Source organism: Callithrix jacchus, chromosome 10 (assembly GCF_049354715.1).
Source record: "Callithrix jacchus isolate 240 chromosome 10, calJac240_pri, whole genome shotgun sequence".
Classification (NCBI taxonomy): domain Eukaryota; kingdom Metazoa; phylum Chordata; class Mammalia; order Primates; family Cebidae; genus Callithrix; species Callithrix jacchus.
Genome location: NC_133511.1, coordinates 91,873,466 through 91,890,993, shown reverse-complemented (window position 1 = coordinate 91,890,993; position 17,528 = coordinate 91,873,466). Strand labels below are relative to the sequence as shown.

Genomic DNA, 17,528 nt, shown 5'->3' with positions numbered 1-17,528 from the left:
TACATAGAAGCCAAAGAGGTTAAGAGTCATACAGATATCACAGAAAAGAAAATAATAAAGCCAGCATATCCACCAATTTGACACCTTACCTGGTGGTCATGACCACTATATTTAAAAAGATAAAGGCCATATACAAATAGACATTCCTAGGACTAAGGTTTGAGTATTTTAAAAAGACTAACAACAAAAGGCCATTTCCAGCTGTTACATAAGAGGAATACTTTTAGGTGAGGGAATTTTTTGCCACAGAAGGCACAGATTCAGATTTTAGAGGGCTTTTGCCTCCAACACTTCAGATACTTTTTTCATCAAGGTCACTAAAGACATAGTCATTGCTGTATCCAGTTATCAATTTGCTGTCTTATAAATTTACCTTCCTGCAGTGGAATCACTCTCACCTACTTGATATACCTTTTTCCTTTGACTCCCAGGATATCTAATGTATCTGGATTTACTCCTAGTTAAGTGGTCACTTGTTCTCTCTTCCTCTGATTTGTTAATGAACCATTCATTGGTTCTCTTGCCTTTTTGACCCTATATACTCCTTCCTTGTGATTTCATCCAAGCTCATGGCTTTAAATAACCATCTGTATGTTGACTACTATGTAAGTATTCACTGGCTTATATATCTAACTGCCTTCTGGATGTCTAATGAATATCTCAGAGTTAACTGTCCAAGATGAAATTGCTTATCTTCTTCAAATAGGTGCTTCCTGCAACCTTCTTTAATCTGGTTGATTGCAATTCTGTCTTTTCAATTACTAACATCAAACATCTTGAGTCGTCTTTTTTTTTCTTGCCCATCTAACATTCAAATCATCAAGAAAATCTTAAAAAATATATTTAAAATCTCACCACTTTCTAACACCTTCATTACTACTACCATTACTATCACTCTGGATTATTGCAATAGCCTGGCTTGTCTCTTTGCTTCTCTTTCCTTCTGTATAGTTTGTTCTCAACATGGCAGTTGAGTTACCTCAGTGATTCTCAATATTATAGATGAGATCATGTAACGCCTCCGCTTGAGGAGATCATGTAACCCTCCAATTGCTCTCCATGTTACTCATGACTCTTGATCCCACTTCCCCTAATATTTTTTTCTTAGCATCTGCTAACCTCTAACTAATATATATATATATATATATATATATATATATATATATATATATATATTAGTTAGAATGTATATATATATAGTTAGTGTGTATATATATATACACACACATATATATAGTGCTAATTTATTAATTATCTTTTGTTTGCTGACAGTCTTATTCTGCAAAGATATAAATTTTATGAAGGTAAGAACTTTTTAACGTTTTGGTTTACATAGTATCTTACACATCTGATTCACAGCCAGACACATTGTAGGCATCAGTAAATATTTATAGAAAGAAGGAAAGAAGAAAGAAGAGAAGGAAGTAAAGAAGAGAACACCCACAGTTCCATGTATTCAGTAGACAGGGTTAATCTCAAGAATACAGGCCTAAAAAATCATGTGGTCATTTGTCATCCTCTCCCTTCTAACACTTATAATAGAAAAAATTATAATAGGCTAAAATGAAGAATCTCAAAATCATAGTAGCACTGAAATTCATTACAATTTGGCTTGCTTTTTGACTTTATACCTGTGACTCACTGTTTACAGGCATCTCCATGTTGATCTAAGAAAGGATTAGGTGAAAATAAAATAATATACACATTTTTCTCCATGTTTTCTTAAAGTATACTACCCTCTCAGTGTAGTAAATAGAATCAACTGAATCTCATAGTGCTGGAAACATATTTAATCCCAGGTGAAGGCAAATGTCCTTCAATGAGAAGACCTAGAAATCAAGAGACTGGTTGGTAGAAAAAAAAAATTAGAAAGACAAAAAGGTTTTTAAAATATTTTATATGCTTTTCATTTTAAAAGCAGTATGGACTGAAAATGGAACCATGATAGTTATTTTCTATTACTCTAATTCTAAGCTATGTAAATGCTAAACTCTCCCAGAAAGACAGCTATCTGTTTTAAAAATCCACATCATTATAAAAAGATTATAAAAAGACCTTTTATACCCAAATTTTGTCTCTCAGCGAGTAAATAACTTTACAAACTTATTAACTGGAATTTTAATTTAATTATCATATAAATTCCAAATGTTGAATGGTGAGTTTTTACCAGTTTAACAGAAACCTCTTCTGAATTATGTGGAAAGAACTCAGTAGAGGTTCTATATTATTTTAAGGTTAATAGTGGTATACTTTATTTTAATATATATGACAGTCATTAACAAATATGTTAAATAACCCGTGTTCAAACCTGTTGTTTAAAAACATGATTCACTGAAAACTGATTACATATGTGGTTACATCTAGATAAAAGGAATACAGCTTCTTCAATTGTTTGGTATAACAAAAACAGACCAAACATAAAATCACCATTAATTTCATGAGCTATTGGAAATAGTGAAATACTTTCCAATTACAGTAGGAATGCATACGATTTAGAGTTTTTTCATGTTTATTGTCTCTAGGGGACAGAATAAAATTCGCTTTTCTCAGAGAAGCTGGGATGCAGAACATTCATCAGGTACCTACCTAATATTTAAACAGTTTAAAAAATGACTCAATCATGAATGTGTTTGCAAACCATGAAGCTCAGATACTTTCAGAAAAGCTGACCTTTCTAAAAAATATCCCAAGAACATGCAAGTTGTGGCTCATGTTGAGTAGGAACACTTTGCAAATATTTTAGCCCATTTGCAAAACAGTAGTAGAGATTTGCATATTAGCACAAGAACCTGTTTTACAGTATTCTTTGAATAAAATTATGGCACTAACTGTTTGTCTTGGTGAGGGTGACACATTGGTCTGGTGTAAGATTTTATCTCATTATAGTTTGTGAAAATGTAAACTACACAAAATTTACATTTTGTGTAAATTACACAAAAATTCCATACTATCAAAAACAGTATGGAATTTTTTTTAAGAACTAAAACTAGAACTGCCATCCGACCTAGCAATGCCTCTACCGGGTATCAACCCAATAGAAAATAAATCATTATATCAAAAAAATACCTATACTTGTATGTTTATTACAGCACTATTCACAACAGCAAAGATAGGAAATCAATCTATATAATTTTCTGTGTGTATGTTTCTGTATATACATATGTTTCTGTATACATATATAATATATATGTATATGTTTTTGTATATATATATACACATACATATATGTATGATACATATATATGTATGTATGTTTCTCTGTATACATATATATACATACATATATATTATATATGATATACAGAAACACACACACATGCATACACACACACTACATTTTCTTTATACAGTCACCTGTGATGAACACTTAGGTTGATTTTATATATAAATATACGGACACATACACACACATACCATGGAATACTACTCAGCCAGAAAAAGCAATAAAAACATGTCTTTTGCAGCAACATGGATGGAACTGGAGTCCATTATCTTAAGTAAAAAACTCAGAAACAGAAAGTCAAATGCTGCATGTTCTCACTTATAAATGAGAACTAAATTACATGTACACATGCATATAGAGAGTGGAATAATCAATATTTGAGGCTTGGAGAGTGAGGGGAGTGAGGGATGAGAACTTAACTAATAGGTACGATGTACACTATTTGGGTGATGGTTACAACTAAAAGCCCAGGCTTCACTACTATATAATATATCCATGTAACAAATCTGCATTTTTTACTCCTAAATCCATAAAAACAAACAAACAAACATTGAAGAGTTCACAAGACAGTGGTGAATCACTAAAGTTCAAGACAAAGTAGAAATCAGAAATCAAGAGCAAAGCTGCATCCCTGAGCACATGGGTCGCTATTACCTCCAAGGACATCTACAGATCCTGCAAATGTGGGCTTTTTTATTAGCACTTTTCTGTGTGCTAGGTGCCAGGGATACACTGGTGAATGAGTCAGACATCCCAGTCTGCATCAGATATTTTTAGGACACCTCAGTAGTAAGTGTTCTTGAAATATTAAGAAACTCCCTTCATTTGGCTCTGGATTTGTAGCAGATGAAAGGCAGGCAGGTGCCTGAAAAGAAGGAAAAGCTCAACACAGAGAGGTCAAATTATGCAAGGGCAGGCTAAATCTATTTGCATGCTTGCAAATGCAAAAATAAAAATGTTGAGTCAAAACACAGAATGGGAAAAAAAAAATCTCAGAGGAAACAGCCCCAGAACTTTCATTACCTTGGTCAAAGGCTACTATTTTCACTTGAATAAATTTAACTTGAAATGTCAGACCTCTATATCAGAGTATCAGAATTTCTGCCACTGAGTAACTACTTAGTATCATTATTAGTGTCCTTGACCAAACACATGGAAATTAGAGAAATTTGCATATGTCCCAAAGCAGACTATTCTAAACTATTAATTGTTTTCCATTAGTCATATATGTGAAGGAGGCAAAGAATACAATCTCCCATAACTTTCACACCAAGATGGATTTGATCTGATGAGAAATGTATTGGCTTCCACAGAAGATGAGCCCTAGGCTGTGTTCCTTACATTTGCAGGAAATTACTTTCCATGTCCCAACAGTCCTATATTCTTCTTTCCTTTCCTCTAAAACCTCTATCAATAAGACAAGAATCTCCTGAGTCTTAGGAAGAGGAAGAAGGATTATCAAACAACTATATTTACTCATGTCATAAGGCAGTTGACCCTATCATGTTGGCTACAAATCATCTACTCAGAGTACAAATGAATAAAGTCACGTTAGAATCTTTGAAAAGCTGGCGTGGAAAACATACCATAAACTAGTCATGCCTATTTTTCTACAAGCTCGGCTCTTTACAGTACCAGAATTACTCTTGCTGTTAAAAGTTAGATACTGGCCAGGTATGGTGGCTCATGCCTGTAATATCAGCAATTTGGGGGCTGAGGCAGGAGGGTCTCTTGAGCCCTAGAGTTCAAGACAAGCCTGGGCAATGTAGAGAGACCCTAACTCTACAGAAAAAGAAAAAAATTAGCCAGGCGTGGTGGCATATGTCTGTATTTCCAGCTACTCAGGAGGCTGTGATAGGAGGATCACTTGAGCCCAGGAGTTTGAGGCTGCAGTGAGTCAGGTTTATGCCACTGTACTCCAGCCTGGATGACAAAGCAAGACCCTATCTCTAAAGAAAGGTAGGTATTTATAATGAGATAAACTCTTCAAGCCTATAGGTATCATTTAAGATTATTTACAGCTCCAGCAATTTCTATTCGTATAGGCTTTTTCAAAGTTGGTGGCTTAATTTCTGATACTGTTAAAGAACAGGTCAAGAAGGATTGTAACCCTTCTTTGGTAATAGGCAATATCTGGAGAAAATCACACAGACTTAAATACTCAAGTCATGCATAAAATTTCAGAGACCTCATAGATCTCCTGGAGCTCATGTGTGCCCTCCTTTAGCGGTCCATGGGCACCATGCTAGGAACCTCTGGGTCAGGCAGTTGCTTAAAAACCCTTCAGTCCTAGAAGCCCCTGTCTTTGCAAACAAAGCTCCCCTTGAAAATCGACTTCAGTATCTACAGTTTATAATAATGTGCATGTTTGTTAAAAAAAATGTATTAGTCCATTTTCACACTGCTGATAAAGACATACTGAAACTGGGAACAAAAAGAGGTTTAATTGGACTTACAGTTCCACATAGCTGAAGAGACGTCAGAATCATGGCAGGAGGCTAAAGGCACTCTTACATGGCAGTGGCAAGAGAAAAACAAGGAAGAAGCAAAAGCAGAAACCCCTGATAAACCCATCAGATCTCCTTAGACGTATTCATTATCACAAGAAGAGCGCAGGAAAGACCAGCCCCCATGACTCAATTAACTCCCCCTGGGTCCCTCCCACAACACATGGGAATTCTGGGAAGTAAAATTCAAGTTGAGATTTGGGTTGGGACACATGCAAACCATATCGTTTTGCTCCTGGACCCTCCAAATCTCATGTCCTCACATTTCAAAACCAATTCATCCCTTCCCAACAGCCCCCCAAAGTCTTAAGACATTTCAGCATTAACCCAAAAGGTCCACAGTCAAAAGTCTAATTTGAGACAAGTCCCCTGTGCCTATGAGCCAGTAAAATCAAAAGCAGGCTAGTTTCTTCCTAGATACAATGTGGGTACATGTATTGACTCAATACAGCCTTTCCAAGGAGGATAAATTGGCCAAAACAAAGGGGTTACAGGGGCCATGCAAGGCGAAGATCCAGTGAGGTAGTCAAATTTTAAAGCTCCAAAATGATCTCTATTGACTCCAGGTCTCACATGCAGGTCACACTGATGCGAGGTGGGTTCCTATGATCTTGGGCAGCTCTGCCCCTGTGGCTTTGTGGGGTATAGCCTCCCTCTTGGCTGCTTTCATGGGCTGGTTTTGAATGCCTTTGGCTTTTCCAGGTACATGGTAAAAGCCATTGGTGGATCTACCATCCCAAGGTCTGGAGGATTGTGGAGCCTCTTCTCACAGCTCCACTAGGCAGTGCCCCAGGAGAAACTCTGTGTGGGGGCTCTAACCCCGTATTTCCCTTCTATACTGCCCTAGCAGAGGTTCTCCATGAGGGCCCCACCCTGCAGCAAACTTTTGCCTGGGGATCCAGGCATTTCCATACATCTTCTGACATCTAGACAGAGTTTTCCAAACCTCAATTCTTCTGTGCACTCTCAGACTCAACACCATGTGGAAGCTGCCAAGGGTTGGGGCTTCTACCCTGTGAAGCCACAGCCTGAGCTCTATGTTGGCCCCTTTCAGCCATGGTTAGAGTGGCTGGGACACAGGGCATCAAGTCCCTAGGCTGCACACAGCACAGGGCCCCTGGACCCAGCCCATGAAACCACTTTTTCCTCCTGGGCCTCCAAGCCTGCAATGGGGGATGCCGGGGGGCTGCCATGAAGGTCTCTAATATGGCCTGAAGACATTTTCCCCATGGTCTTGGGGAGTAACGTTAGGTTCCTTGCTACTTATGCAGATTTCTGCAGCTGGCTTAAATTTCTCCTAAAAAAAAATTTTTTTTTTCCTACTGCATCGTCAGGCTGCAAATTTTCTGAACTTTTATGCTGTTTCCCCTTTAAAATAGGGTGCTTTTAAGTCACCTTTTTTATGCTTTCCTGCTTAGAAGTTTATTCCACCAGATACCCTAAATCATCTCTCTCAAATTTAAAGTTTCACAAATCTCTAGGGCAGTGGCAACGTATCACCAGTCTCTTTGCTAAAACATAACAAGAGTCACCTTTGCTCCAGTTCCCAACAAGCTCCTCATCTCCATCCGAGACCACCTCAGCCTGGACCTTATTGTTTATATCACTATCAGCATTTTTGTCAAAGCCATTTAACAAGTCTCTAGTAGGTTCTAAACTTTCCCACATTTTCCTGTCTTCTTCTGAGCCCTCCAAACTGTTCCAACCTCTACCTGCTACCCAGTTCCAAAGTTGCTTCCACATTTTTGGGTATTTTTCAGCAACACCCCACTCTACAGTCCATTTTCAAACTGAAGATAAAGACACACTGAAACAAGAAGCAAAAAGAGGTTTAATTGGACTTATAGTTCCACAAGGCTAGGAAGGCCTCAGAATCATGGTGGGAGGCAAAAGGCATCCATGGTGGCAGCAAGAGAAAAAACGAGGAAGAAGCAAAAGCAGAAACCGCTGATAAGCCAATCATGAGACTCATTCACTATCATGAGAATAGCACAAAAAAAGACTGGCCCCCTTGATTCAATTACTTCCCCTGGGTCCCTCCCACAACACACGAGAATTCTGGGAGATACAATTCAAGTCGGGCTTTGAGTGGGGACACAGCCAAACCATATCAAATGGAGTTTGGGTTAAAAGACTGTTGTGACTGATTTCTTGGAGACTTTGGAAGCCAATCAATTGTAAGTCACCAAAGCCTCCTTGCAAATTAGGTTAGTGTCTGTAGGGCAGTGGTAACTGCATTATGTAATGGTGACTAGGAGCACACAACATCAGAGATGATTCTTAAAAATAGTACTCAGCAAATATTTGATTAATGCTACATTTTTCCACTAAAAGCCTCTATTCCTAACAGCCTGCTTTGACCCAGTACCACTTTAAGACCTTATCAAATGAAGATGACAGATTCAAATGTTCAGGCTCCACAAGAGTGGTGGTTTCTCTAATCTTTTTCCCTGTTTCAGAGACTTTTTTTTTATAGCTTTTTCATTTATTAATGAAAACATACCAATTTAGTGTAAAAGATGCCAGTAGTTTCTGCTGGACTAAGATCTCATGTCAGGCTAAGAAATCCCTTGAAGGCAGTATCTTGTATAGCTTTTTGTTACCAAAGGAAGAAGAACTAAAATAAAAATTTGCATTTAGAAACGTATAAATGTTTTGATCACTCCAAAGAGCACTTACAGATTTTGAAAATACTGCTTTCCAATGTAGTCCCATCACAAATAAAACCCAAACATAGCTATAGTCAAAATAATAACTGTATATTTTTCGAATAAGAAAAGTACATTTTAGCTATATAATCTTCCATGTTTTTTTAAATAAATAAATTTCCTAAAGAATATTTGCTTTATTGATGTACACATTTCTTTTAAAAAGGCGATGTTATTCTTTGTTGAGTTTTTTGAGTTCCTTTTACATTATGGATATGAGGCCTGTTGGATGCTTAGTTTACAAATATTTTCTCCTATCATGCAGGTTGTCTGTTCACTCTGTTGATTCTTTTGCTGTGCAGAAGCTTTTTAGTTTGTCTCATTTGTTTATTTTTGCTTTCGTTGCATGGTCTTTTGAAGTCTTAGTCATAAATTATTTGCCTACCCCAATATCAAGAAGATTTTTCCCTAGGTTTTCTTCTAGTACATTCATAGTCTCAGGTCTCATTTAAGTCTTGGATCCATCTTGAGTTGATTTAAAAAGTGGACAAAGTACATGAATGGTCATTTTTCAAAATAAGTTACACAAAATACCAACAAGCATATGAAAAAATGCTCAACATCCCTTATCATCAGATGTATTTTTCTGTTAGCACATTGCTATAAAGAACTACTTAAGACTGGGTACTTTATGTTTAAAAAGAGGTTTAATTGGCTCACAGTTCTTCAGTATACACAGGAAGCAAGGCTGGGGAGGCCTCAGGAAACTTAGAGTCATGGAGAATGGAGAGGAAGGAGTCACGTCTTACATGGCCAGAGCAGGAAGAAGATAGCAAATAGGAAGGTGTCCCACACTTTTATACAGCCAGATCTTCTGTGAACTTAATTAACATGAGAACAGCAAGGAGGAAGACCTTCCCATTATCCAATCACATTCATTCCACCAAGCCTGTCTTCCAACACTGGAGATTATGATTCAACATGAGATTTGGACAGGGACACACACCCAAACCATATCATTCTGCCCCAGGCCCCTGACAAATCTCATGTCCTTCTCACATTGCAAGTACATCTGTCCCTTCTGAAGAGTTCCCCAAAGTCTTAATTAATTTCAGCATTAACTCAAAAGTCTGCAGTCCAAAATCTCATCTAAGAGAAGACAAGTCCCTTCCACCTATGAATCTGTAAAATCAAATTCAAGCCTGTTGATTCCAATATACAGTGGGAATGCAGACATTAGGTAAACATACCCATTCCAAAAGGGAGAAATTTTCCAAAACAAAGGGGCCACAGGCCCCGTGGAAGCCCCAAATCCAGGAGGACAGTCATTAAATCATAAAGCTCCAAAATATCTCTGTGACTCCATGTCACATCTTGGCTACACTGATGAAAAGGCTTAGGTTTTATTAGTGCTCCCAAGGACCTGGGCATCTCTGACCCAGGGTACAACTCTCTTGGCTGCTTTTATGTGATAGTATTGAGTGCCTGAAACTTTTCCAGGTATATAGTGCAATCTGTCAGTGGATTTAACATTCTGGGGTCTAGGGGACAGTGACTCTCTTCTCACAGCTTCACTAGGCAGTACCACAGTGGGGACACTGTGTGGGGGTTCCACCCACATATTTCCCCCTCTGCAGTACCCTAACAGAAAGCTAAACCCCTGCTCCAGACTTCTGCCTGGACATCCTGGCATTTCCATACATCCTCTGAAATCTAGGTGGAGGCTCCCAAGCCTCAATTCTTGCCCTCTGTGAACCTGCAGGCTTAAGACCACATGGGAGCTTCCAAGGCTTATGGCTTCCACCTGCTGGAGCAGTGGCCTGATTAATATCTGGGGTCCTGTTAGCCACTGCTGGAGCTGTGGCGGATGGGATGCAGGGAGCAATGTCCCGAGGTTGCGCAGGGATTCAGGGTTTGGATCCAACCCACAAAACCATTCTTCCCTCTTAGAACTCAGGGCCTTTAATGGGAGAGGATGCTGAAAAGGTCTCTGAAATGCCTTAAAGGCATTTTACCCATTGTCTTGGCAATAACACTGGGCTCCTCTCTACGTAGGCAAATTTCTGCCGCCAGCATGAATTCCTCCCAAGAAAATGGGGTTTTCATTTCTACCATAGTCAGGCTGCAAGTTTTCCAAAATTTTTGCTCTGCTTTCCTTTTAAATATGTGTTTTAGCTCCATGTGATTTCTTTGCTCATGAGTATAACAGGCTGCTAGAACCAGCCAGGCAACATCTTGAATGTTTTGCCACTTAGGAATTTCTTTCATCAGATACCAAACATCATCACTCTCAAGTTCAAAGTTCCACAGATCTCTAGAGCAGGGAAATAATTACTCCAAACTCTTTGCTAATGCATCACAGAAGTGACATTTACTCAAGTTCCCAGTAAGTTCCTCATTTCCATCTGAGACCTCCTCAGTTTGGACTTCATTGATGATATCAGTATCAGCATTTTGGTCACAACAACTTAACAAGCTATAGTTCCAAACTCTCCCTCATCTTTCTGTCCTCTTCTGAGCCCTCCACACTCTTCCAACCTCTTCCCATTAACCCCAAGGTTGCTTTCACAATTTCAGGTATATTTATAGCAATGCCCTGCCTCCCAGTACCAACTTTCTTTATTAGTCCATTCTTGTATTGCTATAAAGAACTATCTGAGACTGGGTAATTTATAAAGGACAAAGATTTAATTGGCTCATGGTTCTCTAGGCTGTATAGGAGGAAAGGCTGGGGTGGGGGGCACTCAGAAAACTTACAGTCATGGTAGATGGCAAAGAGGAAGGCAGCATGTCTTACATGGCCAGAGCAGGAGGAAGGGGAAGGTGCCACACACATTTTTGCAACCAGATCTCATGAGAACTCACTATCATGAGAACAGCAAGGGGAAGTCCACCCCCATGATCCAATCACAGCCTATCAGGCCCCTTCTCCAAAATTGGAGATAACATTTCAAGAGAAGATTTGGGTGGGGACACAAATCCAAAGGATTTCAACAGAAAAATTCAAATTAAGACCACAAAAAGATGTCATCTTACAAAAGTCATAATGTCTAATATTAAGATTCAGATGTCCAAAAACAACAGATGTTGGTGAGAATGAAAAGGGAATGCTTATAGACTCTTGGTGGGAATATAAATTAATACAATCTCTATGGAAAACAGTATAGAGATTTCTTAAAGAAACAAAAACAAAACTACCATTCAATCCATCATTCCCATTACTAGGTATATATCCAAAGAAAAGAAATCATTATATCAAAAAACTACCTGCCCTAGTATATTTATTGCAGTACTGTTCACAATAGCAAAGACAGACAATCAACCTAAGTGATGTGTCCATCAATAGATGACTGAAAAGAAGAAAATGTGATATTCAGCCATAAAAAGAAGGGAAGTGATGTCTTTTGCGGCAACATGGATAGAACTAGAGGCCATTCTCTTAAGGGATACAACTCAGGCAAAGAAAGTCAAATATCTCCTGTTCTCATAAGTGCAAGTTAAATAACTCACACACATGGACATACAGTATGAAATAATATTGGATACTCAGAAGGTTAGGAGGGGAGTGAAAAATTAGAAATTTTTAAATGAGTACAATATATACTATTCACGTGATTGATAAACTAATAGCCCAGACTTCACCACTAGCAATATATCCATGTAGCAAAGCTGCTCTTGTACTCTCTAAATTTATACAAATAAACAAAGATAATGTTAAATATACTTTTAAACAACACAATGAAATAAATACAAATGAAACTCAATTATACATCATGAATTTCCCTTATACAGATACGAAAACATCTTAGGTCAGATAATTTCTAAGTAGGACTTTCTAAAGATATATATATATGATATATATATATATATATATATCATATATATATATCATATATATATATGATATATATATATATATATATATCATATATATATATCATATATATATATATCTTATATATATTTATAAAATCTCTGTTCAAATTACTTCAAAATGGAAAGAATAAAAGGCTAGATTTGTAAGAGTTCTACAAAATCAGTCCCAAATCACAAACCTAATCTCCATGATATTCCACATGATTCAAGAAACACTAAAGGCCGGGAGGAGTGGCTCACACCTGTGACTCCAGAACTTTGGAAGGCTGCAGTGGGAAAATCACTTAAGCCCAGAGGCTGAGACCGGTCTGGGGAACATAGTGAGATTCTGTCTTTAAAAGAATTAAAAAAAAAAAAAAAAACGAGCAAGGCATGGTAGCATGGGTCTGTGCTCTCACCTACTTGGGAAGCTGAGGTGAGTGGAATGCTTGACACCAGGAGTTTGAGGCTTCACCACGGCACTCCAGCCTAGGTGACAGAGTGAGATATAGTCTCCAAAAACAACAAACAAAAACAAAAACAACAAAAAAGAAAGAACAAAAAGAAACACCGTATAGACAGAATTAAGCACATATGAAATAGATCATGGGGGAGGTCAATATTCTTTATACATTGCTTAGGTTTTCGTTGACTTTTAAAAATTTCTCAGAGCAACAATTGATCCCTAATTTGTTTATCGACATTCTTTCCCATTGTTTTCCGTTTCATTTCGTCCATTTTCATCAGGTGCTTTATTTCATTCTTTACCTTCCATCTCCATGCAATACCTGAAGAAAAATTTTATCGATAGGGTCCATCTTAGACATGATAAAGCTCCTTGAAACACTATCACTATTTATTTAACTGTGCAAGGAGAAATTATAGTATTCAACATTTTAGGTCTTTTTGTTTTAGGTTACAAACATATCACATATAGCATTTATGAACCTCCCTTCACCATGTTTTTAATTTCATTCCCAAGAATCCGACCTGTGGAAATTAGTGAACGAAGTAGGGTTTTCCATCTATACTGTAAAGGCAAATGAGGATAAATTGTATAACACACAGTCTATTAGACAAATTTATTCTCCTGGATTTCTTGCTCTCTGCCTTTCCTCCTCAAATTTCTAAGCACCTGTGTCCTTCTTATTGTCTCTCCTTTCCCTAAGCTCAAACTCACTTCCTTTTTCACACAAAATCTGCCTGTGATGAGGGTAAAGGCCTCTCACTATGTGGCGTGTTCTTGGACCTAAATTTCTTAATTTTTTTCATCTGTAATAATATGAATACATTTTCTTTATGGTACAATTACTATGTGCTGGCACTCTTCTAAGTTTTCCAGTGTATACTCATTCACTGATTCCTCACAAATACCCACTGAGGTATGTACTATTTTCTGTCACCACTCCACCACATTTTATAAATAGAGAATCAGAAGCACTGAGAATTTAAACAATTTTCCAGTGTTACATAGCATGTAAGTAACAAGGCCAGGAATCAAATTCATGTGTCGTAATTCCAGGGGCCAAGTCCTAAAAGATGCCAACTTGTTTGCTTATTTATTTATTTATATTGTTTTTGAGACAGGGTCTCACTCTGTTGCCCAAACTGGAGTGCAGTGGAGTGAACTCAGCTCACTGCAACCTCCACCTCCTGGGTTCAAGTGATTCTCCTGCCTCAACCTCCCGAGTATCTGGGTCTATAAATGCGTGCTACAATGCCTGACTAATTTTTATATTTTTAGTAGAGACAAGGTTTGACCATGTTGGGCAGGCTATTCTCAAACTCCTTACCTCAAGCAATCCACCCACCTCGGCCTCCCAAAGTGCTGGGATTACAGGCATGAGCCACAGCCTGCTCAATTAATTTCAGAGTTCCTTTACATCTTTCATTTTTATTTTTAACTTACTACTATGAAATACATAAAATGCCACAGCCTAATATATTGTTTTATAAACAACAACAACAAAACTGGCATATTTGCTCTTAAGAATCAAACAGGTATTTATAACATAAACTGAAAGATTTTGTTTGTTTGTTTGTTTTTGGTAAGGAATTACACGTGGAAGCTGAGTGAACTGGCCAGGTGTTTTTAATTTGTATTAATGATCTTACAGCACCCCCAACAGAGGCTCAGGTGGGTGATTCTTTAACCCAGCTCAGTGTGGAAAGTGTTTTGTAAGTTTGAAGAACATCAAAGAAGTTTGTGTTTATGGGTATGAGGCATTAGAAGTTTCTGATGAGACTGTTCTATAAATCCCTACTGTCCTCATACTTGTACTCCTTCTACAGCCTATTTCTCCTATGCTGTGCTGTAACCAGGTATGTCTCTTGCTTTGGCCCCTGCGCATGCACAATCTAGTCCAAACTCTGTATCTTTGCTCACACTGTTTCTCTAATTGTCCAAAATCCTTTCCTCTGCTCCTAGCAATGACATTTGCAACTCTTAATTTTTCCCTGTAAGATTGACACAAAATAAAGAGAAAGTAAAAGCACTGCTAAAGATAACAGTTCAGGAATAATTTGCTGGTACAAGTTTACCGTTCTCTTTCTCTTATACTCTCCCGTTCAAAAATGTAGACTTAACTGTATGTGTGAGTGCATACAAATTATAGATTATACATGGAATCTCATCTTGAATTGTAATAATCCCCACATGTCAAGGGCAGGCCCGGGTGGAGATAATTAAATCATGGGGGAAGTTTTCCCAATGCTGTTCTCGTGGTAGTGAATAAGTCTCATGAGATCTGATGGTATTATAAAAAGGAGTTCCCCTGCATACGCTCTCTTGCCTGCCACCATGTAAGATGACTTTCCTCCTCATTTGCCTTCTGCCATGATTATGAGGCCTCCCAGCCATGTGGAACTGTGCGTCCATTACACCTCTTTCCTTTATAAATTACCCAGTCTTGGGTGTCTTTATTAGCAGCATGAGAACAGAATAACACAGACACACATGGAATTCTGTATGTACTGTTATAAAATCTATTCTTATTCAACAGTGTATCGTAGTTATATTAATCAGGACTCTTTCCGTTTGAAATGACAAAATTCTAAACCAGACAACCATAGCTACTCCTAACAACAAGAATATTTTAAGGCATATAGCAAAAATTATTCAGCTCTTGACCTCTGAAAAGTCCAGAGCTCATTAGCTTTAATAACAGCTGGTTCTGAAAATCCAAATCAAGCTCTCAGCATTCTTATTCTGCTATTCTATTTCTTCTTTATCTCTTAATTCTGTTGCTACTTTTTGCTTTTTTCTTTCTCTCGTTCTTTCCTACTCTTAAAAAACTTTTAGACAAAATAAGCTTGACAGAATTTATTTAGGCAAAAACCATTTATGAATTGGGCAGCATATTACACTGGAAGAAATTCAGAGAGCCCTGCTCCAGCCACACAAGCAGTGAGCTTTTATACCCTGAAAACAGAAGCAAAGTAATTACCTCATGACTACAGCTAGTAATTTGTCCCATTTATGTGTGGTGTGTGGAGAGACCCCTAGTTATATAACCAATCAGCTAGTTGCCTGATTGTGATTGAAGTCAGTTTTTTTTTTTTTTTTTTCCAGACAGAAAAAATTGTCTCCAAGTTTTGTTTTGCTTGCATAAAGGTTTTGGGTAAAGAAACAACCCTAGCCTGATGACTTCATGAATATTTTGCTGTAATACTAGTAACAATCATTTTCTTTCTGTAGTTGAGAAAGGAGCATCTTTTCCTATATAAGTTCTAAGAGAACATCTCAGAGTGGAATTCAGCTTGGGAAACTTGTACATTACTTCTTCTATCATTCTATCCAAGAAGAGGGAGGAATCTGACTGGTTATCTTAAAGTAGGGTTAGAGGGCCAACAAAGGAAGTGATGCTTGCATAACACAACAGGAAAAGTCCACCATATATCTCTACATCAACACGTAAAGTCTCTCATCTCTTTTACCTAAGGTAGGCCAGAAAACAAAGGCTGTTCTTTGTGACTGATTGTTTTCATCTTATTTTAGTGCAAAGAGTAGACAAGAGATCAAGGGGCTCTCCAAACATTTTCTTGCTTTTAAGAAAAGAGATTCTGAGGCTTGGTGGTCTCCAGAGCACGTAAAATAGATCTGCTGGGCCAAAGAATCCCAGAACCAGATCTTGTTACTCTTAACATAGTGTTATATTCCACACTTTTATATTCCCCTGTTTTATTCTTGTGTGATGGCACACTTGAGAACTAGTGGTGGTGGTTGGCCTTGTTTCACTGCACTTTTAAATAGCTAAACAATATTCAGTTTATGATTGTATCATTATTTACCTCCAACTAAATGATATTTTGGCTTGTTTTACCAAATTATTCTTTGTTATGATTCAATGATACGATGAGTATCCCTGATCATGTATCTCTTTTAATTTCTCAATTGTTTTATTAATACAAGTTATTATAAGTACAATTACTCAGAAAAGTTTGCCCATTTTTAAAGACAACATCGATTTCCTTCCCTTCCATGAATTGTGCTGCTACTCTTGAAGGCCACACTTATAACTCTATTCCACGTAAAGTTGCAATGTTTTCCTAATATTCTCTTCCAGTAGTTCACTTATTTGACAAGTTTATCCTGAGTTCCTGTTATGAGTCAGCTTCTATGCACAATGAAGAGGTAATTACAAAGAAAAAATTAATTCATTGTCCCCCTCCATTAAGAGGGAGTAATTTAGTCAAGGAGACAGATAGGAGGACACGTAATTGCAATTTGTATGATTTATGCTGTGAGGGGGTGGAGGTGCAAGTGCTTTGAGAGCAAAGATGAAGTAACTGTCCTTAGAAAGAGAAAAAGCCTTCATTCAGAAGTGATATGTGACTTAAATCCTAAAAAAAAAATTAATGGATAAGGGTGGTGAGCCTTCCCAAGTCAAGGAAACTCCATATACAAATACATCTGTACATGGAAAAGGGTGAGTATATTCAAGACCTGTTGGAGTATTACTGGAGTCACTAGTATCTGGAAGGCCTGTCAAATGATATAATGCATAATTTTATGCATTCAAAAATTTGAGAACCAATCTTCTGAAGCTCCTATTTTTAGTGTCCCCAGTAAACTGAAAACTTTTTGTGTATGGGAACTGTATCTTATTCATTCATATCCACTGTATCTTATATGGTAACTGGCATGCATGCATCTGTGCACCCACACACAAATGTGTAAATCAATCAACTGATAATTCAACTTGTGATTGAATAAAGCAAGTTTTACTCAATAAAATATTTGAACTTGGAAATCTCATAATAACGTGTATTTTTTATTGCAGGAAACAACACAAA

General features: G+C 37.5%; 1 protein-coding gene across 6 annotated transcripts in view; it reads right to left on the bottom strand.

Moving 5' to 3' along the window:
• Window positions 1–17,528, bottom strand: part of ANO3 (anoctamin 3) — a 436,084-nt gene that overhangs the window by 133,942 nt on the left and 284,614 nt on the right. The window contains exon 2 of one of the 6 annotated variants that reach the window (XM_054242189.2): window positions 12,653–12,722. The exons of the other annotated variants lie outside the window; for them this stretch is intronic. The gene's annotated coding sequence lies outside the window, so the exon portion shown is untranslated. The remainder of the gene's footprint in view (window positions 1–12,652; window positions 12,723–17,528) is intronic. 6 annotated transcript variants of the gene reach the window in all.